This window comes from Thermobia domestica, chromosome 16, assembly GCF_964235325.1.
Source record: "Thermobia domestica chromosome 16, izTheDome1.hap1.1, whole genome shotgun sequence".
Taxonomy (NCBI): domain Eukaryota; kingdom Metazoa; phylum Arthropoda; class Insecta; order Zygentoma; family Lepismatidae; genus Thermobia; species Thermobia domestica.
The window spans coordinates 56,096,793-56,124,557 of record NC_137469.1 but is presented as its reverse complement, the minus strand read 5'-3'; the positions used below and the strand labels follow the sequence as shown (position 1 = coordinate 56,124,557).

Genomic DNA, 27,765 nt, shown 5'->3' with positions numbered 1-27,765 from the left:
ATTCATGTTTCTAACAATTCTTTCAGTTTGTCTTGTCCAATGTATCTCACCATCATTTCTTAATCTTTCTGCCCTGATGATTATTATCACAAGATGGTAGTGTCCAATAACATGTTCAGAATGTAATAAAGCTCAATATTATAAAGTGTACCTAAAATATATGATATTTCTATTTCTACCACCCGTCCTCGTGACCATCTCCACTGTCCATTCTGCCCCAATCTTCCTACTTCTCACTCCGAATACAGAGCGTAACCCTCGCAAGGGTGCTAGCTTTTGGCTAGCTGAGAAAGAACACTACACATAATACTTTTCCAGAGGTTTAACATCTGAAGAACGGTGACTACTTTTGAACACCTTCCTATTTCACGTCCTTATCATTATATTGAGTTCCGTTCGTCAGACTAACCAAGCCAAGACCGAACGGTATTACAGATCTGACTGGAAGATACCTGTACTGTTCAAACAGGTAGTCAAACCTCTAAATCATTCATCTCATATGTAGAGGCGTAATACGTTTCTTCATTTCGACGTCAGCCCAGGGAAGGATTTTCAATGGTTGGCTCGCAGTCAGGCACTGGTAAAGGTAGGAAAGTCAAACATCATGAGTTTCCTCAAATTTTAGCTGGACCACCCGAGAGCCACACGAAGGTGAAGCTCCGGAAGGATTTCAGCTACAGCTGTTTTGACTATTGGTAAATCTCAGCAACGGCGAAGTTCCCAAGGATCTATTGCCTCTGCAACTTCAGTCATATCTTTTGGCTCAGTCTGCTGCAGATCGCCACAACAATCAGAATAAACAGAGTTACGCCTTCAACATTCCCCTCTACCGAAAAACAACATCTACCTTGCATCCTGGTTCCAGGACAGGTTCCAATGGACATATAACTACACTTTCAACTCATGCTGACGGACCAGCTTTGCCTTCAGTTGATTTCATATTGCTCACAAATTTCGATGCAAAGTTTAGCAATAAGTTTTTTTTTAAGACATCCATCTGCGCAAAAAATTCCCTTAAACACCTCTAACACAAACCGTTCATACGAGGACAAAAGCAAAGTGCCTATTGATACTTTCGATCCAAATGCGAAAATTCAATCACTAAACTCTTCCACTCGTAAGCAGCCTCCACCTCCGAAACGATCACCATTACTATTCGTAGTTATTGGAGGGGCTGACCCCTCTTATACAGATGAAGTCCAAGAGGAGCTCAAGCTAGAGGGCCATACCATTACGAATGCACTACGAATTCGAAATGACCAAGGTCTACCATTATGGTTCGTGTACTTACAAACCATCAAGACACCATCAATGAGTTATTGGCATGAGGTGCGTACATTTATAACCATAAACACGGAGTAGAACCATCACCAACACCAGTTCCTATGCCAGTCCGCTGTGAGCGCTGTCAAGTTTACAATTGTCACACATCTCCGATTGCAAAAGTTCAGGTAAATGCGGCTACTACACTGGTTTCCACAACACCCGCACTTGTAACAACTTGCAATTGCCACCTAAATGCACCACTTGAATGAATAGGATCCAACCCACAATTAAAAGTGTAAAGCAAAGCCGGACCCTATTCAGGAGCATCCTGAACTCGTTTCCTTGCAGCCACAGGCACCAGTTCAAACCATTCTCCACCCGATTGAGGCTCCTATTTCGTAAGACGAGCTCCAGACATTTCTAACATTTACTTTGCAAAATACTTATCCATTCATTAGACATCCTATCCTACAACAAATCATTCTTGCTGCAAAACCCACCTTTCATGTCAATTTTACTGCAACTTAATCTGGCAATGCGATTCACTACCATAAATCAAATGCTACTACACTCGATTAGTATCATCTATAACATGGCTATTACTTTTTTCTTTCTAAACATTTGGTTATTACTAGAAAACAAAATTTTATTTAAAGAGTTTCTTCTTGAGGAGCATGTCACAGTCTTTTTTGTCAATGAAATCTTTTTTACAAGTTCTTGTAGTTGTAGTTTACCACGATGTACCATGTTACATTCTACGAATCCCATACCTACACTTATGGAACCAATGGGGGAGTGGCCATAGGGATTTTACGTCACATCCCTTTTCGTCAGTATCATTACGCTGCAACAGCTGTTCCCGAACATCTCCTCGCCACTGTTTATTTTAAAAAATATGATCATCACACTAGCAACTATATACATAATACCAAACCACCCATTACCTCAACAGTTAGGACAATGTATCTCCAATACTTTCAATAGATACATAATTAAAGCCTGGTTTAAAATGTATTGCCGCAGCGATGGTGACCGAGCCAATTTTCTTAAGGACTCGCACTACCAGCATCATTCTTGATCTTCCACAAGCTACACGCCCCATCTCAAACAACATGCTTGACATAGTCATCGCCTCCATAAATATTGTATCACATTGCACTCTAGAAATCCTCGATATTCGGAGCAGTGATAGTGCCCCCATCAAGATTATCTATAAACCATACTCAGCAACAATCCTTTCTTCTTTACCGCTACGAGTGAGCTTGCGCTATGATAGAACTAAAGGGGATCAATATCGTACACATATTTCACACCTCACCAATGATTAATCCTAACTCGCCAGAAGCTACGATTTATATCAGGCTATATATAAACAGTGCAATCCAGTTCTACAATCCATATTTTACATGCTAAAGCTGGTGTCTCCGCTCCAATCACCGTTCACGAAATCTCTCAAACGATTGATTGATTGATTGATTGATTTTGAGTTTAACTTCCCTTTTCAGCAGCGAGGCTATATGAGACGTGGACCTACTGATTAACGTGGAATCCGAACCACATGAGCTCCCGCCGGGATCTCTCAAACGAAATATTATACCTACCTAGATAACGTGACCTAACGACATGTCAAGGAATGTCCCCATCTCGCCATCGCTTCTTCTTGTGAATATTTATTCATTCATATCGCGCACTTGTTTCTATTTTTTAGCTTGGAAAACATCTAAGACGCTAATGTTTCCCCAACCACATAAACGTCCGCATAATATTACATCCTACAGACCTAAACAACTTACTTCCACTTTCAGTAAGATCTCGGAGCGTATTCAGGTTAAAAGATTATATATTTTCATCTCCGATCACGGCTTACTTCCAGACGCACAAGCAGATTTTAGGCCAGCCTTCTCTATCAATGTTCAGCTACTCCGACTCACAGTCACAGACAGGTTCAGAAGTGGAAGTTTTTTTGGCTATTAGGTCTAATTTGTACTGTTTTGCTTTTCTGGTGCACTTTAATCAGCATAATCCGAAAATCAATGTTACCACTCGAAAAATAGGGGCAGAGTGTCCGCCATCTTGAATTCAAAATGGCGGACATTAAAAATTTTGAAAATTTGCTAAATGCACGAAGATAGTCGATATGTGTATCAAATTAAAGGATTTTTATTGGAGAATATAATTATGTGCATTAGAGTTCTACAAAACCTTCTATGTGGCTACCATTTTGAATTAAAGATGGCGGATTCGTAAAGCATTCACAAAGTATTATGAAGATCGACATTATAATTGTCAAATTTAATGAGGTTTCACAGATAAACACATATTTGTCCATTAAAGTACTCTAAACCCATTCACGTGTCTGCCATTTTGAATTAGATATCACGCAACGGTGAAAACAAACAACACATCAGTACCACCCAATGGGAAGTCATTAACAATTACGTAAAAATAATGGATTTTCAATTGAGAAAAACATGCTTTATTCAAAACACTATAAATCAGTTTAATTGGTCGTAATTTTGAATTCAGGGGCACTTTGAATGTAAATTGAATAACTTCTTATGTAATTTTTTAATATTATAATTTCATTACAAATCGTATCACCTGTACCTCAGTACGAGGCAGTTTATCATATCCTATCTTTCTATTTTCTGGAGTACCGCAAAGGTTGGGTTGATCTTCTTTACTATATCTTCTGTACGTAACTGATATGCCCGACTGTCAGATAAAGTCCATATCTTGCAACACATGGGCGACACGGCCCTTCTAACACTTGGAACAACTTCCCAGCAAATTAACACTATTTTACAGACTGCTGTCAGCAGGACTGACTTTAAGCCGATTGGATTGCTCCAAATTGGGCTCCGTGCCTAAAGGGCCCCCGCGCTAATGCCTCCTACTCTACTCTCCAGTGCCGTTTTAACAGCATATTAGGTCCCAGAGCTAATAAGAGTGTTGTGGTACCTACGACTACATTTTGCTTCAATAAAATAATACATGCTATTCTGCTCGTCGGACTCCCGGCCAAGTGGCTATGGCACGGTAAAGATGGCTCTACTACTCTCGGTTGTCAAGTACACACAACAACATATTGCAATACAGGCATATTCATGGACTCCATAAAGGAGGGTATGACCTCTCCCGAACATGTAGATGAATAGTTTGTATTAAGTTTCCGGGCATAAACAAATATCCTATTTTCTGAATTTAATGCTGTAGTAGTTTCTTTTATTGTTTTTACGTTTACCACTTCTGTTGTAAAAATATATATTATGTCCAGGAAATATTCTCCACACCTCCAACACTCCTAACAATCTCCCAAATTTTTTTACACACACACACCTGAACTTAAAAATATAGTTTTCTTTGAGTTTGAATAAAAGGGTGCACACTCTCTTTTATTTTGAACAGCCAACTAAGCAAAAGTTCCTGGCGTTCTTACTGATGATGTCATGTGATACTACAGTGAATACCGAAGTGGTATCAAATAAATCAGCCTCAGTGTGACTTCTTTGCATATCCTTTTTCTTATTATAACTATATTAAAAGTACAAAATCAGAGGACAAACTTTGACCTCTCCTGCGAAACATCGCGTGGATGTATTTTCTTTAAAATCAAGTCCGGAAAACCGAATGTATACTAATGCGTGCTGAATAGGTTTCTGCTTATGAAATCTTCCATCAGTTCCTTAAAGTTTGTGATCGTCTCATCACCATTTCATTTTGTCTGCAGTCGATAATGATTTTAAGCTGATTATACCTTTCGTAAGTAGCTACCTATGACGTTCTCACTAGCGTATATTAGGTTTTCTTGACTTGAAATCTTTTCAAAAAGATACAGCTGTTAAGAAATCTTTGAACCAATAAAATTATGGAAACATAGACTTCACCATTGTATTTCTTGTAAAATTCTAGCCCAAATTGATATATTACATGACCTCCTTCTTATTTTAAAAAAAGTCGAGCGAGATACAAGATGGCCGACTTCAAGATGGCGGCCATGATAGCATACTCTTAAATAGATGTCTAATTCCTCCCGGTGTCGGTTAGTGTATTTTTGTTTTTCATTCCTTTACCCGTTTTACAAATGAAATGAAATTTTCAAACTTGAAACACATTGTTGTGGCTTATTCCGATCAATCAGGTTTTTGGCCACTGCGGCCATCTTTATGGATGGAAGCACTTTAAATTTAGCTTACACTAGTTTCTTGATATTCAATACTTCTTCTGCCAAGTTTGGTCAAGAAACTAGATTTCGACATCTATAGGTTTACTTGTAAGAGAAGCAAACAATGAAATACTGGTACAGAACCTTCTTGAAAAATTGCGAGGCACAAGAGTGAAATATGTATTTTAAAATTCATTCACTGTCTGCATTTCCATTTGACTTATTTCTCTTAAAAATTTAGCTTTATAAGCAATGAACAGGGTGAGCGTTTTCACTAGAACATTTTTCAGATGGAAAAACTTCGTCATCTTCAACCATTCAACAATTTTCTCTCTGGACAAAGTAGCCTGGGGGGCTAGACGTTCTAGTTCCCCTTTGCGGGGTCGAACCAACACGTCTTGTCTTGTCTTTTCTGAACTAAACTAAATTAATTGTTTAAATAAATCATTTCACAATCACTAAAACAAGTGGTATTATGACTGTCCTTTTCAGATACGATATACAAATATTGCTAGTTATAGATTTATAAGTATATATGTATATAATTTTATATTGAAATGTATAGTACCATATATATGTTTCGTCTATTAACTTTTACACACTAGTTTAGCTCACCTTTTGATTGCCATCCGTTCTGAGTGCAAAATCTCTATTAAACTTTTGAAATGAAAATATATTTTTTTTAAATTTGACGTCCCAGGATTTGTTCTTAGGAGATAGATGATTAATGAAAGGAAGTGATTATGAAATTAAATTTTGTGTGCTCTCCCCAACGGGAATCGGGCTCGAGACTATGTACACCATAGGAGACCGCGCTAACCATTAGATCAGCAATATATGATCGCAATTTATATATATCGCAATGATTTTATAGGTAGAGACTAAACGACGGTCCGGGCGAGTCTTTTCCCTTCACCAATTTTATTATAAAGTTCTAATTACAAATGACTTTGATTACAAAGAGTAAATAGTGTATATCTTCTTATTGGCCAGATGAAGGGAGACTGGTGTTTTGCACGGTGCCCCTTCTCTCAAAGCAGTCTCCAAAGCACCTGCAAGGTTCTGGTGAATCTTAAAGGAAAGCCCACTCAGCCCAAGGCAGCTCCGTAAGGCTTGATTATAGTGAGGATCCCTAGTCAAATGCGACCTCGGGTTAAAGAAAGGGGTACCCCTAGTCCAATGCGACCTCAGAGCAGGTGTTGGTTAGTTAATCAGTTGGTCGACTGATACCAGGTCCCTCCGTGGTTGCGCTTTTATATGTCCTCTTCGGGTCCTTTCGTGAGGTCCGTCTCCTTTCGGCTTCCTCCGGTGTCTTCCGTGGTGACTTCTCATCTGCTTCAATTTTTGTAATCAATAACACGTGCTGTATTGACATGTGCTTCTGTTATGATGTGGGGATCCTTACAATATATATATATATTGGTTCTACAGACCTTGGTGCAAGTTACTTCTAAACCTGGAGCCCCGAAAATGTTCCCATTCGGACCCCGCACCGCCTAAGGCCGACACTGGCTCTCGGCCGCTGTTTCACCTCAATATCTACGCAGCTGAAACCCAGGCCATCGTATTCTTAGCAACAGACGAACTTCCAAATCCGCAAAAGTCCACGATACCTCTCTCTGTACGTTGACGGTGTGCCTATCAACTCAATAATACTGCCACATATCTGGGAATTACATATGACCTTCATTTTACTTAGTTCCAATACCTGAAAACCATTACTGCTAAAGCCTATAATAGAATCAATCTCTTGAAACGATTGACTTGTACCACTTGGGGCATTCGAGCACGCACCTTCCCCTGAACACTTACGAAGTTTTATTACGACTCGTCCTGAGTTACGGATTCACTGCTTAGATAGCTGCTCCAACTAAGTTCTACAATAAACAATTCTCGAACGCCATGCTTTCTGTACTGCGTTCCGTATCAAGCTACCTAGTCGATATCAGGACATGTATCGACAAATCACTTTTCCGACCTTACAATTCTACATTGAAAACTGCAGCTAATACACACCGCCAGACTCTTCGAAACTCGGTAGCCTTCACTTCCGGATGCAATGCGTCATTTAGCTCTTCATTCTACACCTCACCGTCATTACTATCCTTCACTCACACTTCTCTTCATATCATACCACTATATTCTACCACCCTTAGTTTACGTCATACATGAACATCTCATTCACCTACTTTTTCTAGCACAGTGATTACTATTATTTACTAACCTGGGCTCCATTCATTTACATCAATGCCTAGAGTAACAGCCTCTAGGATGTAGAAAATATAATTTGTCTAGTTAATATCAACCACGTGTTGTTCTGTGTCTTTTACCTCGCCACCTCATTCAAGCTTATTGCTATACTCGTAAATGTTATGAATGCTATTACCTCATCCTCTGCTGTGATCACTAATATTCTTTGTTTACATCTTGCTGTATGACTATTTCTCCTTAACTTTGTGTTTATAACGTTATCTAGTGTCAAGGATTAACGTTCCGTAAGTCTCCAAATGAAATTATTTATGTATATTGTTGCTAATAAAATTTAATAAGTACTTAGCCCACTCACCAAGCTTTCCCTAAGCTTCCGTCAAAACTCATTGCTAATACACGGTGTAACCCTCTTAGAGGTGGCTAGCTCTTTTGGTTAGCTTGTAGAAAAAGACCGCAGATCTTTTCCCAATCCTGCGTAACAGTTACAGAACAGGAAACGTAAAGTAACAGTTGTGACACTAATCAAGTAAAGCGCAGTTGGCTGCTGAACAATTTACAATGGGACTTCTCTACATCTGGCTACTATCCGAATGGACGGTCTTTACCTGTGCATCTACCTATTGTAGGTACTTTGTTCTATTTGTTTGTCATATCATGGCCATAAGGTCATCTCTGGTACTCACGATTTCCGGGGGCACTTCCATTCTGGCTGGTCTGTTAGCTACGCAAAAAAGGGATTTCAAAACGTTCTAGTGCTACAGATCCACCCATTCTCAACGATCAACATCATCAGTGCCACTCTCCGAAGATAAAAACTTCACCACACTCTTAGTGAATTTTCTCGATCATAATCAGAATATCACATGGACGATGCCTCTTTGGAATTCACAACGAAACTTCAAATCCATTCTCTTTTTTTTTACTCACTAACTATGATCCCAAGTATCAATATCTCAAAATTTTGTATCTCCGACTAATCAAATATTTTCCACGCTCAAAAAGGCATTAAAATCAAGACAACTGATCCAGATTCGGTTAAATATTTTAATCTATTCCTTTGAAATATTCAGTAAGCAAAGATCACCAACCAGGTATCTCGCTTATCCAAACAACCACCTACACCTTGCAGACAGCCTACACTTCCTGTCTTTATACGAGGTGTCGATTCATCTTACACAGATTAATAAATCACTGTTAAGCTTCACCTTGACAGCTTTTCCATTCTCAAGTGTATCCGCATTAGGAATATATCACGAGAAAACTTCATGGATCGGGTTTTAACACAATCTAAAGAGACCATTGATTCCTTGATTTCTAATGAAGCATTTATCTTCCTCAAGAAACACCGCGTTGCACCATCTAAGTCGCCTTCTCTACTACGCATGTATTATGAAAAATATCAAATATACAACTTGTTCTTGTCTTAATTGACTGAAATGTGTATTCTATTCTGGACCCCATAACACACGCCAATGCCCTAACCTTCAAGGATTTCCACATTGTTTCATTTGCGGTGCGATAGATCATCCTATTTACAATCGCAATGTTATCGCAATGTTCGATCAATATATGATCCATTCAAACCAGAATTAACTGTTCCGTTACGTCCACATGCTAACCAAACTCTTCCGCCACATGCTGACGCCTGGCATCCTATTACTGTTGCAAAGTTTTTGTCATTTATCAATGTCACCGTGCAAAATATCCATCCGCTTCCTCGCTATCATAAACTGCACCAAGTTCCAGGCCCGTAGCCAGCCTCGAAATTTAGGGGGGGCTAAATGTAAATTAGGGTGGGTACACACACAGATATATATATATAATGTCTGTCTCTGTGTGTGATGATGAATAACTTCTTATGCTCTTAAAACTATGTTATGGCAACAAAATATTTCTTCCGTTTTCTCATCTTCAAGGAAACAAAAAAAATAGTTGGCCGAACGAACCAATCATTAAAATTTTCAAAGAATTAGTACAGGAAATACGTTTTTAAACTTTTGATGGACTGAAAAAATATTTGTCAAACTCGAAAACATCTAGAGAGTAATGAGATTTAATACTATCTTCAAAGAGATTCTACAGAGAAGTCTCAAAATCTTAAATCAATATTTTGAAATACATGTGGCCTAAACAAATATATGCATATTGGAAAAATGAAATTAACATTTTACCTGTATTATTATTTACATATCCTTAGATACGAAACTTTATATTTCTTCAAATATTACGCGCTTTATTTTACACTTGTACTTCTAAACATTTTTTGACCAGTTTTTTTATAGTGGTGTTCGAAAGAAATAATTATATGTTTATGGGTTTTTGCTATCTACAAATTTATAAATTTTATAAGATTAAGAAACACAAACACAACACGCATATGTACTCTCCTCATGTTGGCACACTATAGTAGAAACAAGTTGAACATTTGAACAATCACTAACAACACAATCACAGTATAAGTCTCCTTGTTTTGGATGCTGCCAATCTTAGAACAATTGTGTCCAGATCGAGGTTTCTGGTGATGTCCTTGTTGTAACTCAACAAAACAAGATCGGCACGGTGCAGTTAATGTACAACTCCTTTTGAAAAATGCCCTAACAAAGAAGGAATTCCTGTCACCTGAAGTAGTCCTATATAACGGTTGGCCGGCTTCAGGGCAGAAATTTAGTAAAGAATATATTCAAATTTACAAACGTAGGTATAATTTCTAATTGCTTTCTTTTTACTAACTGAAAAAAATACATTTTGCATAACAGCTGTGAGTTCCATTTTATCACAACACATTTCAATTTTTAGACGTCGCGGACCCCGTAGCCAGGTCCGCGAACTCCAGTTTAAAAACGACTGCTCTAGACTCTTTGGAACATACTATCAACAATCATTTAGGACGATTGCTACTAAAGTCATATTTAAGTAAAAATAATCTGTTATGTTTTGGTACTCGAGCATTCAAATAAGAAATAACTCCAAAAAAGTTCCCTGTTCTAGACCAGTTACCTTCTTTCTTGAAACGAAATTGATAAGAGAAGTAACAATTCATTAAATTTTCTTTGTATAGTACAATTCATATCAAAGCATACATAAAATTCTTCTTTACATTGTACAAATAAGAATTCGAGATCAGTTGCTTTCGTAGGTACTAAAAAAGTTTAAGTTAAGAACTAATGATTTAAACAGCTATTTACTTATTTCTATTGAAGATATCTCTTCTTCAAAATGAAACTACATTAACAAATTTTTACTTTTGTGGGTACTTGAGCCCCATGGGTACAGCTCTCGCCTTCGGCGCGTATGGTTTCGGGTTCAAAGCGTACTGGGAGTCTTCGGATTCAAACCGATAGTGGTTTGGATGTTACTTTAAGCTATAGGTCCCGTGTCTATATAGCCTCCCTGCTGAAGAGGGACGCTAAACTCTCCAGCGCACCCTGTTTTAAGTCAAAGGTCAAATTTCAAATTTATAAAACATTATACATATTATCATCCAATAAGGTTCAATTTTTAAGTGAAAATTATGTTTTTCCTATAGGTGCAACTACTACCTCCGTTTAGTCCGCTGCATTTTTTTGTTTACATACCAGAAGATTGCAAGGTATTCTTTTACAAAATAGTAATTTTGAATAATTAGGTTTACGTCTGATGATCTGCATGAACATTTGATTCTGGCACCAAAGATTGGCAACAATTATTAAAGTATATTAATATAAGTATCTAATATTTCATCCCCGAGAAAGATTAAGTGAATCGAACTTATTTTTAGTTTAAAGATATATTAAAAGTATTACTTATCTATTCCAAGTTATTTAACAAATAGTCAAGTTGCTGATACACTACAATTCTCATTCTTGAAGTCAACTTTGGTGCATCTTCAGAAACCAGCATCGATCAACTTTCAATTACAACCATGTTCAACTCATAACACAAGACTAGACTAAACACAATTCAGAAAAGGAAACTTTTCTTACTCCGTTATCACCTGACATAAAATGTAGTCAACCCCCCCCTCTCTCTCCATGTCCAATATACACAAAACAAACCCATACACCTTTGTGATGATTAGAGCGAAGCAGTTGCGACCCCCTGTTGAGGGATGCTGTCTTTTCAATCTCTCGCATATTGACCGAAAGCCAATGACTTACAGCAAAAGGATGTTTTCAGTTGCAAATTCCAAGAAGGACAGAAAGAAGTAAACTCTTCGTCCACAGATTAAGGTAAAACTATGTTGTTTCTGAACACAAATGCATGTTTGCCGATAGAATAACAATAAATTATTTTTCTCCTGCAGCGAGGGTCGTTTGCACATGAAGCATTAAAAAAAAAAAAGTATCACGCTCAAAGAAATATTAGCAATTCAAAGAAGCGTAGCGCATAAATAGGCCAATACTTTAAATGAGGATAATAAAAGTAAAATTTAATTTAGCACTCTAAAGTACATTTGGAAATACAATTTCTTCCAACATTTCAGTCAGTGTTCGAATTAAACTTTCGAACGAGTGGAGGATGCTTATGTAATTTTTTCTGTAAATGTAGAAGGCGAAAGTTTACCCCAGAAATGGATGTTATGTTACTTCTGTGATACGAGCCGGACATACATTTTTACCGAAGGGGAATTTCCCCGGCAACCTCCGTTAATTCGAACTATGACTTTAGTTAGGGGGCTGCAAAAAATTTAGGGGGGGCTGAGCCCGCCCTAGCCCCCCCTTGACTACGGGCCTGCCAAGTTCAGCAGGCTGCTAAGGATATTGTACACATTAATTTCACCGATACATATTCAGAACAAACCGTTTACTTCTACACAGACGTGCTACAGACAGAAGTCTATTCTTTCTTTGCATCTTTCCTTTCTGTCACTGCATCATGGCACTTCATTTTGTTTCTCAACATTTGGTCTCTCATGCAACACAAATTTTAGAAAAGTAAAATTTAATTTCCGCCAATATATATCTAAAATTGTTAATTTGGTTCCAAGTTTGTCAGAAACCGATGAAAGAAACATTTCTTTAAAAAGCTGGCAGCGGTGGGACTCGAACCCACGCCTCCGAAGAGACTGGTGCCTAAAACCAGCGCCTTAGACCGCTCGGCCACGCTACCCCATGGTAGTGAAGCCACTCTGTATTTTACTACTTTGGTGTAGCTTCTACATATATATTTATTTCTCTGTGATCTTCGCACGTAATCCTGTGTTCTCGTCATTCAACCTGACGTCACGATTGGCGTACAAGTCAAACTGTCAAGGAAGAAGTAACCACTGAACTTTCTAAGATGCGTATGTCATTTACTTTCATTAATGGAAAAAATTACCATTTATGCAAAGCAATCAGAAGATTCACACATCACTAGTCTATCCAATTTTAGGGCTGGAGGTGGTGTGGTGTCCGACGCTTTGCAACAGATCAACACCAGTTTGGAAAATCTATTGTGAAATGATTCAATACCTGTGTAAAATCAGCTGCGACTGTGTTACTGTCCAAATGCTCCTGTTACCTGATTTCAAGTATTTTCCAAAACAGAAACATCATTCTGTCATTTGGCTGAGTGCGAACACAATTGAATTTATTCTGTCTCCTTGTTCTCCTGAAGCACGTCACACGTACCAAATTTCACAATATTAAATCCCCACGTTAAGCGGGTTTGCATATCCAGCCTCCTAACTATGAAAACATTTGCGCTCAGTCCAACCTCAATCATTTCACGAATTCAACCTGTTTTACGTAAGTTATTAGGACATATTATCGATTGTGATTTATTCTAAAAACACTATTATACATTGCAAGAGCTGTAACGTCCAAATATTTACTGAGAACTCATAGTCGTATCGGAATAAACAAAAGCGAGTATGGAACAGTAAACTGCTTTCACAAAAGGCAAAAGAAGATGTGCAAAGGCATACAAAGCGGTCGAGTGGTTTGGATCGATATACTATCAATCACATGTTTGTGTGTTCAAACCCGGCAGCCAGTTGTTTCTTTTTTTTTAAGTGTCTTCCTATTTTCATCAGGAGGCTGAACATATTTCTTTGAGTAACTCATTGAAAACTTCTTTCTTTCAAATTCGATTAGAACGGAAGATTATATGAATTGCGAATATTAAATCCATAGTTTAAAAAATGAAGTATACTCACTACTCCATTATCCTCTGATTTGTAACGAAAAACTATTTATAAACAGTGATGACTGCAGAAAATTATGCTCGGGGGGAAATTCAATATGCGGATGGAGGGCAAACATTGGTAGTCCACATTGAGCAGGATCGAATATATGGTCCTGAAGGCGGAAATTTCTTAGCTCGAGAGGGGTCTCAAATTCTCCCTCAGATCACGTCCTGAAAGCATCATTGCTTAAAAGCTTTACGTAACAAATATAATATTGCATTTGTTTCTCGTTCTACATTTTGAATTGGTAAAATCATAACTTATAGAGGATTATAATAAAAGCATAAAAATGATAATATTAATCATGTATAAATTATCCTGTAAGTTACCAACTTTGGGTCAGATTAAAACTCAAATATTTGTTTTCGGATTGCACTTAGAAGAAGTCCTCTCTATATAATCCTGATTGGAAAGAAATGTTTAACACTAATTAATTAATCAATATTTATACGAATATTTTTTTTATTTTACTATTTTTACTATTCAATATTATATACACTTCATTTCCAAAATCAAAATCTCGAAAATGTATATTGTACGAGTGCAGATTCGCAAATAAATGATTGTTTATCATATATATTGGTCTCTATTCGAAATTCTATTTAATGGAATCCGACAGGAACACAGACAGATACATCGAGAACAGGTGAAAAAAGGAGAGAGAAAAGCGTTGTACCCGGCGGGGACTCGAAGTAAGTTCGAATGGAGCTTTATAAGCCGAACGCCTTAGACCACTCGGCTATGGTAACAACTAGTGAATGTAGCAAAGGCTTTGAGTAGTAGTTCTTATTACAGAATAACATTTTCTATTGCCTAAAATTTAAACCTAATTTACTTTGATATAATATATCTATTAATTTGTTTCATGAACACGTTTTCGTTACTTTGATGAATGATGTATGTTGTTGATATAGATTCTGTTACACGTTCTTTCGTAAATATTATAGAAAGTATCAGGGTTATTTATGATCTTTTATGGAAATTGACTGGCGCATGCGCAGTACACAGACAGTTCAATTGCAAGGCGAGGAAGGAAATGCTAACACACTGTTAGAATGTTTCCCTCGCAAGCTGTAGTTCCCAACCGAGGGACGGCGGGACGCACTTCCTCCTCCTGGGGTGGCGTGAAGAGTTTACGAAGTCCCTTCGTTGTGTTATATTTCTTGAATGGATTATACACAATATCCAGTCACATCTTCTACACATTTGGAAGTGATAAATCCTAGTATAAATAAACCGTCCTCCACACACAGTGATTGTTGCTTTTCGAAGATTATAAACTGAAACATTTTTTATTTCATTAGAATATAAAAGTTTCAATGGGAGGGGTTATAAACCCCTCAATATATCACCGCCTAAACTGTAACTTTCAAGTTAGAATCGAAAAATGGAGACATGTGACGTATTAAATATATTTTTAGTTCATTATACATTTTCATAAATAAAATATCCACAATTACAATGACAGTAAATGCTAAGTAATTATTGTAAATCTTTGTACTTTAATTTTCCCTCTTTCTTCTCAACTGAGCTTGAAAAGTGTAAAAATGGGAGGTTAAGAATTTCAAATATTACGTATATTTTAGCGTATTACGAAATTGTATTTAATAGAATGCCTTAGTCAACTCGGCTAATGTGAAAAGTTAAAATATAGTAAGCGTGTTTCATGTTCAATCTTTTGTTACAGTATTACATTTATTTTGTATTCTCTGAAGTTTAGGCCTATTTTGGCCTGATGTAATAGTCTGTTGAAATTGTTTTATGTTTACGGTATTCTTTACTTTGACGAATGATGTTGTTAATATAGGTTCTATTACGTATTCGGTCATAAATATTACAGCAATTGTCATGATTATTTATGGTCTTTCATGAAAATTGACTGGTGCATGCGCAGTAGAAACAGAAAGATGCACTTTACCGACATTTGTCATGCACGCCAGAACGCAAATTTCTAACAGGTTCTCAAAATGCCTCGCTCTAAAGGTTGTGGAGAACTGTGTGTTTCTCTGAGAGGAGAAATCATAGGCCGAGCAAAAATGGGACAAACTGTGCCTCAGATTGCTAGAGATCTGGGATGTGACAAGAAAACGGTCAAGAAATGGGTTCAGCGACATGAAGAAGGTGGTGAATGGTTCAGGTCTCGGTCAAGAAGTGGAAGGCCAAAAGTGACAACTGCAGCTCAAGATCAAGCTTTAGTTACAGAAGTAATCAACAGACCTCTACGCCACACGTCAATCCTGTTGGCCAATCCAGAGAATATAATTGTTCTAACGAAACAATAAGAAGAAGATTATTGGGGGCTGGTCTACACTGTTCAAGACCCGCTAGGAAGACTCTCCTGACTGAATCTCACAAGGCCAGACGAATGGAATGGGCACAGAATAACATAACCCAACCTCAGTCATATTGGAACTTAGTCATCTGGACCGACGAGAAGGTTTTCAAGTCTAACCAACAATGCAGAGTTATATTGTATAGACGGCGCGGAACCAGGTATGCTAAACAAACTATTATCAGAACCTCTTGTTTAGGACGAAAATCAGCACACTTTTCGGGATACATGACGGCTGCTGGTCCTGGAGATTTGGTTGCGGTGACTGAGAGAATGAACAGCAGTGTTTACATTAATATCCTCGAAAATACGTTGTTACCGTCCTTAGAAAGAAACTGCCCCGAACAGGAAGAATATATATTTATGCATGACAACACACTTCCCGGCAAACACAAGAGTGTCTAAGTGAACATCCAGAGTTAATTTGTATTGAGTGGCCCCCTCTATCCCCAGATTTGAACCCAATTGAACATCTGTGGGCCTACATGATGCAAGAATGGGAAGAAAGAAATGAAGACAGAGACCAAACGTTTCTTCAAAATCGTGTTATGGAACTGTGGCAACATTTTCGTGACACACCATCGTATTGCTATCTAGTATCCCCTCCAGACTTCAAGAAGTTATTGACCCTGGAGGTGACTAAACGAAATACTAGTGTGTTATTTTTTGTGTAAACATTTATTTAAGTTTATTTATTTATTCTATTTTTTCAAGAGAAATACTTTCGTTCTTCATTCTTTTACAATAATTACTTAGCATTTACTGTCATTGTAATTGTGGATATTTTATTTATGAAAATGTATAATGAACTAAAAATATATTTAATACGTCACATGTCTCCATTTTTCGATTCTAACTTGAAAGTTACAGTTTAGGCGGTGATATATCGAAGACCCACGGGGTTGAGGGGGTTATAACCCCTCCCATTGAAACTTTTATATTCTATTGAAATAAAAAGTGTTTCAGTTTATAATCTTCGAAAAGCAACAATCACTGTGTGTGGAGGACGGTTTATTTATACTAGGATTTATCACTTCCAAATGTGTAGAAGATGTGACTGGATATTGTGTATAATCCATTCAAGAAATATAACACAACGAAGGGACTTCGTAAACTCTTCACGCCACCCCAGGAGGAGGAAGTGCGTCCCGCCGTCCCACGGTTGGGAACTACAGCTTGCGAGGGAAACATTCTAACAGTGTGTTAGCATTTCCTTCCTCGCCTTGCAATTGAACTGTCTGTGTACTGCGCATGCGCCAGTCAATTTCCATAAAAGATCATAAATAACCCTGATACTTTCTATAATATTTACGAAAGAACGTGTAATAGAATCTATATCAACAACATACATCATTCATCAAAGTAACGAAAACGTGTTCATGAAACAAATTAATAGATATATTATATCAAAGTAAATTAGGTTTAAATTTTAGGCAATAGAAAATGTTATTCTGTAATAAGAACTACTACTCAAAGCCTTTGCTACAATCACTAGTTGTTACCATAGCCGAGTGGTCTAAGGCGCTCGGCTTATAAAGCTCCATTCGATCTTACTTCGAGTCCCCGCCGGGTACAACGCTTTTCTCTCTTTTTTTTTTCACCTGTTCTCGATGTATCTGTCTGTGTTCCTGTCGGATTCGATTAAATGGAATTTCGAATAGAGACCAATATATATGATAAATAATCATTTATTTGCGAATCTGCACTCGTACAATATACATTTTCGAGATTTTGATTTTGGAAATGAAGTGTATATATTATTGAATAGTAAAAATAGTAAAATAAAAAAATATTCGTATAAATATTGATTAATTAATTAGTGTTAAACATTTCTTTCCAATCAGGATTATATAGAGAGGACTTCTTCTAAGTGCAATCCGAAAACAAATATTTGAGTTTTAATCTGACCCAAAGTTGGTAACTTACAGGATAATTTATACATGATTAATATTATCATTTTTATGCTTTTATTATAATCCTCTATAAGTTATGATTTTACCAATTCAAAATGTAGAACGAGAAACAAATGTAATATTATATTTGTTACGAAAAGCTTTTAAGCAATGATGCTTTTAGGACGTGATCTGAGGGAGAATTTGAGACCCCTCTCGAGCTAAGAAATTTCCGCCTTCAGGACCATATATTCAATCGTGCTCAATGTGGACTACCAATGTTTGCCCTCCATCCGCTTATTGAAATTTCCCCCGAGCATAATTTTCTGCAGTCATCACTGTTTATAAATAGTTTTTCGTTACAAATCAGAGGATAATGGAGTAGTGAGTATACTTCATTTTTTTAAGTATGGATTTAATATTCGCAATTCATATAATCTTCCGTTCTAATCGAATTTGAAGGTAAGAAGTTTTCAATGAGTTACTCAAAGAAATATGTTCAGCCTCCGGATGAAAATAGGAAGACACTTAAAAAAAAAAGAAACAACTGGCTACCGGTTTGAACACACAAACATGTGATTGATAGTATATCGACCCAAACCACTCGACCGCTTTCCATGCCTTTGTACATCTTCTTTTGCCTTTTGTGAAAGCAGTTTACTGTTCCATACTCGCTTTTGTTTATTCCGATACGACTATGAGTTCTCAGTAAATATTTGGACGTTACAGCTCTTGCAATGTATAATAGTGTTTTTAGAATAAATCACAATTGATAATATGTCCTAATAACATACGTAAAACAGGTTGAATTCGTGAAATGATTGAGGTTGGACTGAGCGCAAATGTTTTCATAGTTAGGAGCCTGGATATGCAAACCCGCTTAACGTGGGGATTTAATATTGTGAAATTTGGTACAAGGACTTCCTGTGTTTACGATATGGTAAATTCCCTCCGCCAAGAAAGAAAATATTATTTGCTAATTATCTGAATTATCTCTTCTATGGTCAATCTTTATAATTTTTATATTACACATTCTGTACTGACAATGTAATTATAACTGTCAATTATGTAACTTTATTATTGTAATTCGACAATAATGTAAATAATAAGTGAATAATAATAATAAAAAGTGAAAAAAAAAAGTGGTCTAGCGTAGCATGCTAGTAACGAAAATGTTTTTGGCGAGGGTTCGAATCCTGCCTACCGACAGTTTTTTTTACTACTTTTAAAAATGTTTATAACATTTCTTTCGTTAAAATAAGATTAAAAATAATATTCAAAAAAAAAAAAAAAAAGTGGTTAAGGAGTTGGACTTGAAATCCAATGGGTTGTACCCGCACAGGTTCGAATCCTGTCCACACCGGTTATTAATTTTAAAAAGACGAACAAACTTCTTCAATATTTTCTACGTCACATACACAAAAATAATTTGAATAGCAAGGAAATGCACATTTTTAAAATTAAAACAGCGGTGTCATAAGATATTCACTTAAAGGGTGGCGAACAATGGATACAATAGCAGTTAATCTACGGTAAATGAATTGTTCTGTGTATTCCATTTTGATTATTATATGCGTACTGAAGATTCTTATTGAGAATTGAAGCACGGTGACTCAGCGGTAGAGCGCTCACCTCTAGTGGAAAGGATCCTCGGTTTGATTCAAGATCATGTGAATTTGTGGCAAATAACATCGTTTTCATGGATTTCCTTGAGGTCTTCCTTTCCTCCTGCGTTCTTATTCGTACATTTTTCATAAACATTCATTCTCACTAAATCATTCGCCACCCCTAGTTTAAAAGGCATAACTGTGACACGTTAAACTAAGCATTTCATTTCACCCTAGGATTCTTGTTTCGATGGTGTTATTGGCGTTATAGTGAAGAAAGTTTTATAAGTTGTTATAGATTTGTATTCGAAGAACAGCCTCACGCGATGTTTTAAAAAAATATACAGTAGATCTACAAGAAAATGCGATCACAATATATTAAATTTTGGGAAGTAGTACCTTGAAATCAATTCTAGTACTTCTACTTCACCACCAATAGTTCACATCTCTTCATCGTTTTGAAAAAGCAAACTGACATGGCTGCCGCACTTTTTTTTTTTTTTTTTTTTTTTTTTTTTTTTTTTTTACAGAAACACATTTAGATCGTATCATTGCCGATCCAACACAAGATGAAATGTATCAGTATCTTGATGCTATAACCAGTGTCATTCACACTACTTCTGTACAATACATACTTTAGAGCACTGTTCATCCATTTCTTTCAGCTTTTCGTACGGGTAATCTCCAATCTCTCCATCTTCATACCCCATACCAACGGACAGTTCATAATTACTTTGTGGCCTATAAACTTCATCAGTGGGTTACCACATGCAATCAACTTGGTAAGGCATCACATCCTACCAACTTTTGGAAGCGGTTTTACCATACCACTGGTAAAACTTCCCGTACCTTATAGCCACTCCTTACTAACGACCAGCCCCTCCAAGATTATATTGCCAAAGCTAACGCTGTTTCCTCTTACCTTCAAGGCATCTTTACTCCTCTCTGTCCAAATCCTCCATTGCGCCGTCATCCTACAGACATTCTTTCTTCACTCCCACTCCAAACGCGTTAATTATAATCCCTCAAGATTCTGCACTCACTTCGCTCATTGCCGTTCACGATATTCACGACAGTATCCTTGGCAAACAAAAATGTGTATCAGATTCCAATAATATGTCCTACCTCCATCTTGAAAAAGAACCTTTATATACTCCTTTACCTATTGGCTGCCATCTATACGTTTATATTACGTACTGGGTTCTTACCATCCCATTGGAAAACTTCTACCATGTAGATGTTCTTGAAATCTAACAAACCACTCACACAGTTTCTACCTATCGTCCAATCCAACTTGCTTTACTTTTCAGGAAATTACTTGAACGCATCTCGTTTCTTGCCTTCACCTTCATCTCTCCGAATGTAATCTCATCCCACTTTACCAAGCAGGCTTCCGACCCACAATTAAGTATCAATGACCAACTCTTTCGCCTAAACACTCACATCGCCAATCAGTTTAGTTTCTCCAAACCGCCCGGCCCCGTCCTAATTGATTTTAAGAAAGCATTTGAAAAAGTTTCGCATCTATAAACTTTTGGCCTTATCTATAAACTTTTTTCCTTTGCCTTTCTTCTTTGTTATATTTGCTTTATTTTTCATGTTCTTACCTGCCGCCTTAGCTATCTTTCTATCAATAACCACTTATCACATCCCATTTTTCTTCACTCCGGCGTTCACAAGGATCATCACTCTCTATCTCTTTTATGTCTGACTTTCCACCTTTTCCTCACTACATAACTATCAAAAACGTTACAAACAGCCATCGATGTCTTTTTCTCTTTGTGCAAACACTGGCACCTCAAACTCAACGCCAATAAAACGCGACATCATTTTACTCCCATCGAGGAAACGATCTAAAGTGTTCCAGAATCCGGCTAATTTTCACATTCATGTCGATAATCTTCCATTACACCCAGAGAATACATTTAATTATCTTGGCATTACCTTGTGCTGACACCTAAAATTGTCTCCTATCTATTTAAGAACTATCTGTAAGAAAGCTTATAATATACTCAACCTCCTGCGTCGCTTGACCGGTAAGACTTGGGTCGTCAATGCCCACATTCTCCTTATAACATATAAAGCACGTGCTGTCCTTACTTACGACTTTCTTGCCTGGATCTCGGCTGCTCCATCACTCTATACTCGATTGCAAACCATGGGACGACATGCCATTCGTCTTGCTTTTCGCATTCACCTTCCTAATCCTACCTGAAATCTATACAGTTAAACCCCCTTTCCGCACTTCCTGTACCACTTGAAAACGTTACGTCTTAGATACATCTCTCAACGCTTTCACTCCCGACATCTACTGCTTTTCGATACAATCCATCAGTGCCCTCTCATTAGACCCCACACTCCCCTCACTCTTATGTTCACACTGTATCACTACTCACCCCGAAAGCATGGATTTCATATTCATCGATGATCTCATCACAGATACAGCCCCACCTTGCTTCATTCCATCATTTGCATAAAAGTCCTAGTGTTCTGCCCAGTACCGTGCTGTGAGGGGGGCGTGCGGGGCGACGGCCCCGGGCGTCGAAGTAAGCCGGGAGTAAAATTCGAGAGGAAAAAAGAAAAGAAGGAAAGATAAGAGGGGGGAAATTAAGTATGGGGACTCAGTCGTATACTTTCGCTCAAGGCGCTGATTTTCCACGGCACGGCACTGGTTCTGCCAGAGCTTCCCCCGAATCAGAAGATAACATACATTTGTTACACTTACATACGTGACGTCTAACATACCTCTCCATCATTCTTCCATCTCACTTCACTAATGATTATGGTTAATGAGCATAATGTCCACAAATCTGCAGTGTATTTATTTCCCCATTGTGAAGGATGATTTCCTCATGACATAATTTAAACATGTAAAATATATGTTTAAATAAAATTTAACAAAACTATCAAAATCCAACCATAATTTTTCCACTTCTAGTTGTTCCTCTTGATCCATTTTCCTATATATATATATATAAAAAAGATACGTCGTTCGAAATTATAACCACCAACACTTTCTCTCCAATGTAGGAGTTATCAAGAATACAACACTCACTCTACTGGTCGTTGCACAAACTAACTCAAATGCGGCTATTGCACTGGTCCTCGTCCAACTTGAAATTCTTCAACAAGCTCCTACTTGCAATACTTGCCACGACTTCAACTATAAATATAAATCTCGATTTACTCCAAAGGCAACAAGACCAGATAGTAGTACCGTTAGTACTCATAATGCTCAGAACAGTTGAGTCATTGGAAAACCCATTGGAAATCAGTAAAACAGTCACTTTTCCTAGAAATTTCGATCTCCACGATGCTTCCCGCAGTAAACGACCACTCACGGAAAAAAAGTACATGATGTACTGGCATGGCAAAAGTTTAGCAGAACCGGCATGTAGATAGTCATGACAAATAGCAATCTATATATATAAAAGAGAACGTACAAAATCCTTTGTCCGCTCATCACGCTAATACGGCTGAACCAATTTCTTTCATTTTTGGGGGGTTATTAGGATTTGGACCCTAGATGGTTTTTATCATATCACTTTAATTTTCAATTACCAGTGTCTTGAGATAATTGACCATTCAGGTGTCCACAAATCCTTTGTTATTAGTTCATCATAGGTAAAAATAAACGTATTTATATGCAACCCGCATGACCGTGTCACTCGGCGGGTTAACATAAATGACAGGCGATATACAGCGGAAAATAGCTTGAATCTTCTGTTTAAAATTTTTTAATTGATTTGCTTATTTTTACAGACACTTTTACAATATGCCAGCACCGGGATGACCGCAGCGAAGCGGGGCGGGTTAACATAAATGACAGGCGATATAATGTTAAGATTTACTGCAATCTTCTATGGTTTTTATCATATCACTTGAAAGCGAAAAAGTAAAAATTATCTAAGTAACAAAGTTTATTGCGTTCCGGGGTGACCGCAGCGAAGCGGGGTGAACGCTGCTAGTGAGCTATACATTCATCACCAGTGTTAAATCATTTGGAGAAAGCTGGCTGAAAAGTGTTCTACCCTCTTGCTTATATGCAACCCGTCTTGCTCTGATGAATTTCTGGTTGCAGTACATTTTAGGATGTCTTTCTCAGTAAGCGTTGCAGGAATTATTTTATTTCTTAAAATTAATTAATTAATTATTACTTTAAAAAAATTTTTTAAACATATATACCTTGTTTGAGAATTGCTTATTCGATTAGTGAAAACCGCATCGAAATATGGCCAACGGTTCTCGAGACAATCGCGTATAACCATAAAAACATACAAACTTACACACACAAGCCAAACTGAGAAAATTCTTTTTTGAAATCGATTAAAAGCATGATATTCTCGTCTCAAAAATGAGACCTGACGAGAAGTATCATGAAAATTTCGTTTCATTCCCATTCTAGAAAAATTTGACGTTATTTTTTTTAAATAAAAAAATGCTCTATATACTAGATATTAAGTGAGTGCATTAATTTCTAACGTTTTTGTTTCATGTGTTAGCACTCTGGTTGCTGTGGTTTTATTTTTCAATTGTCATTTTTAGTTTGAATTTCAATTTTTGTGCTTGATTTTTACATATTGACTTTAGATTTTTGCAGACCGTAAATGGAGCCATGGACGCTACAAAATGAAGTATCCAGTGGAGAAAGTGAAGTATTTTCGACATATTCTTCTCTTTGAATTGAATAGAGGGGCCATGTGCAACAGCCGGCCCTTGGGTCATTCCCGGCCCACCTGACACGTTAATAAAAATGAATTTCTTAAATTTAGGTGAAAGCTTTTCTTAGATAACTGATGTCCGCCCTGAAAATATCCTCTGCGTTGGAACATCCAGTGTAGAGTGTGGCACCGAACACTGACGCAGTGGTCAAGTATTCCACTAAAATAGTAAATGAATAGATTTTTCTGCTTCTCTTTAGTAATAAATATTTGGTTACCATTATAACAGTTTTTATGATCCTCTGATATTAGTGTACGAATAACGATTTTATAAATTGAATATGATTATTCAATTTTTATGAAAATGCTGTACATTGTCTCGTACAGCCCCCGACGTCAGTAAGTGCTCTGTGGTTGGCTCACTCCTAGTTCCTACTTGCACGTCTGTTATAGAGCATATAATTCTTATGTTAATTAGCATCAAACACTTTTATCCGTGAATTACAGAACAGAATTAATGGAAAATAAAATTAGCTGTACCACGTTAAGCATTTTCACTGTTAGATCGCCTTCTTGTTTTCCATAAACATGATAAGATCACCGTTCACTATAACCCCCGTCTCGTATATAATGTCAGCATCCATTGATCTGTTGCACATAATTTCATCAATTAACTTTGTTTTCTAACTAACAGGACTCCAAGTATTTAAACCTGCTCTGAGTAGCCCCAGAGTAGAATATTAACACCATCGTCACAAATAACATTATATATCCTTGTGTTCTGTTACTGCACTTCATTTCATCATTTTACATTACATACATCACCCGCTCAAGTCACCTTCTTCTGTATGCTTAACCAGATAAATATACCAATAAATAAATAAATCCTGATAGCTACCCATCTCCCAATGATACTAGCAACAAATGAATGCTCATGGCCCCAGAGAAGGCGTTACCTTCTACCGCCGGCCCAGCTTCGGATGGGAATGAAACTGCACATTTTGAAAAACAAGAAGTATATTAATATTGAAATAATTATTAAGCTCTTAATTTAAAATAATCATCACTCGTAACTAACTTAAATAATAGGAACACATTGGCATTCGGCAAAAATAAAAGCTTATGCAGATCGTAGGTTCTCTATATACGAAAATGAGCAAACGTTATTTTAGTGAGTAGCTTTGCAGGATTCATCACTTACGTCATAGGTGCCTACATAGCGCATAACACTATTGTTGTATATATGTTTTATATTATTATTATTATTATTATTATTATTATTATTATTATTATTATTATTATTATTATTATTATTATCTTATATTTTGGAAATATACATTGTAGGCATACATCCAATCTTTTTCTTTATAACTTTTTGAGGATCCCCAACATAGTGAGATCCTAAGCTTTTACGTAAATCGGGCACAGGATAAAGGGAAAATATTTATTCATGGTGCGTGTTTTGGTGTTTTGCAGATGGCGAATTATAGAGTCTCTGCTTGATTGTTCGACAGTTTTGTAAAACTTCAGAATATTATTGAATTACATGCAACATTTTGCTCATAATTAATAGAAAAAGAACAATCGTAATACTGTGAAGTGCGGGGTCCTTCCCTGCGTGCCACTGCGGGCAGTTGCTTGTTTTGCCATATGTAAAGTTCATAAGCATTTGTGATAATTAATGGAGGACAAATTCGCTTCACATTATACCACTATATTATACCACCTTAAGTTTATGTCATCCATGAACATCTCATTCACCTACTTTTTCCAGCACAGTGATTACTATTATTTACTAACCTGGGCTCCATTCATTTATATCAATGCCTCGAGTAGGAGCATCTAGGCTGTAGAAAATCTGATTTGTTTTTTAATATCCCCCACGTGTTGTTCTATGTCTTTTACCTCGCCACGTCATTCAGGCTTATTGCTATACTCGTAAATATTATGAATGTTATTACCTCATCCTCTTCTGTGATCATTCATATTCTTTGTTTACATCTTGTTGTATGACTATTTCTCCTTATCTTTGTGTTTACAACCTTATCTGATGTCAAGGATTAACGTTCCGTAAGTCTCCATACATGAAAATATTTATGTATATTGTTGCTAATAAAATTTAATAAGCACTTAACCCACTCACCAAGCTTTCTTTAAGCTTCCGTCAAAACTCGTTCCTAATACACGGTGTAACCCTCTTAGAGGTGGCTAGCTCTTAAAGAGACCGCAGATCCTTTCCCAATCCTGCGTGATCCCAAAGGAAAAGTAAAGTAACAGTTGTGACACTAATCAAGTGAAGCGCAGTTGGCTGCTGAACAATTTACAATGGGACTTCTCTACATCTGGCTACTATCCGAATGGACGGTCTTTACTTGTGCAATTACCTATTGTAGGTACTTTGTGTTTGTTCTATTTGTTTGTCATATCATGGCCATAGGGTCATCTCTCTTACTGACTATTTCTGGGGGCACTTCCATTCTGGCTGGTCTGTCAGCTACGCAGAAAGAGATTTCGAAACGTTCTAGTGCTACAGATCCACCCATTCTCAACGATCAACATCATCAGTGCCACTCTCCGAAGATAAAAACTTCACCACACTCTTAGTGAAATTTCTCGATCATAATCAGAATATCACATGGACGATGTCTCTTTGGGATTCACAACGAAACATCAAATCCATTCTTTTTTTCACTCACTAACTATGATCCCAAGGACCAATATCTCAAAATTTTGCATCTCCGTCTAATCAAATATTTTCCACGCTCTAAAATCATGCAACTCATAACACTAAAAAATGCGTTAAAATCAAGACAGCTAATCCAGATTCCGTTAAATATCTTAATCTACTCTTTTGAAATATTCGGTAAGCAAAGATCACCAACAGGTATCTCTCTTATCCAAACAACCACCTCTACCTTGCAGACAGCCTATACGCCGGGATCGGGGGGAAGGAGGGGGGGAGCGGTTGAGCATGTATGGAAAGCCTAACTTAGCTTTATTTCTGATTATTGTTATAGGCACTATAGTGATCGCAAGTACATTTCAGAGTATATAATTATCAAATTAACCAGTTCTACAGGCAAACAGGTTTTTTTGTGTCTTCTAGTTTTGGAAATGAAATCAACTGTTACGTAAAACATGAAGATCAATTAATAAGAATGTATGAAAACCTGAAAACTAACCAGAATGAAGCAGACACAAGAATTTTTCTTCATGCGTTTGATTCAGTTAGGAACAAACGAAGCCTAAACATGAAACTTCACACCCAGACACAGCTATGTTCGTGTGAGCCATATCATACTGTTATGATTTGGAAGACGTCGGTTGCCATAGTTTGTGGTTAGTCGCTGTTGTTCGAGAAAGGAAAAAAGTTTTAGGATGTCATATAGCTTCAGAAGCACTTGAGATAAAATTCTCCAAAAGTTCACCAGCTCTTCATGCGTTTACAGGCTGTGACTTGGCGAGCAAAGTAGGAACCAAACA

At 37.1% G+C, this 27,765-nt stretch overlaps 1 non-coding gene across 1 annotated transcript; it reads right to left on the bottom strand.

Moving 5' to 3' along the window:
- Positions 1-12,648: 12,648 nt before the first annotated feature.
- Positions 12,649-12,730, bottom strand: TRNAL-UAG (transfer RNA leucine (anticodon UAG)). The gene has a single exon. It is a non-coding gene; the product is annotated as a tRNA-Leu (tRNA).
- Between the last annotated feature and the right edge of the window lie 15,035 nt (positions 12,731-27,765).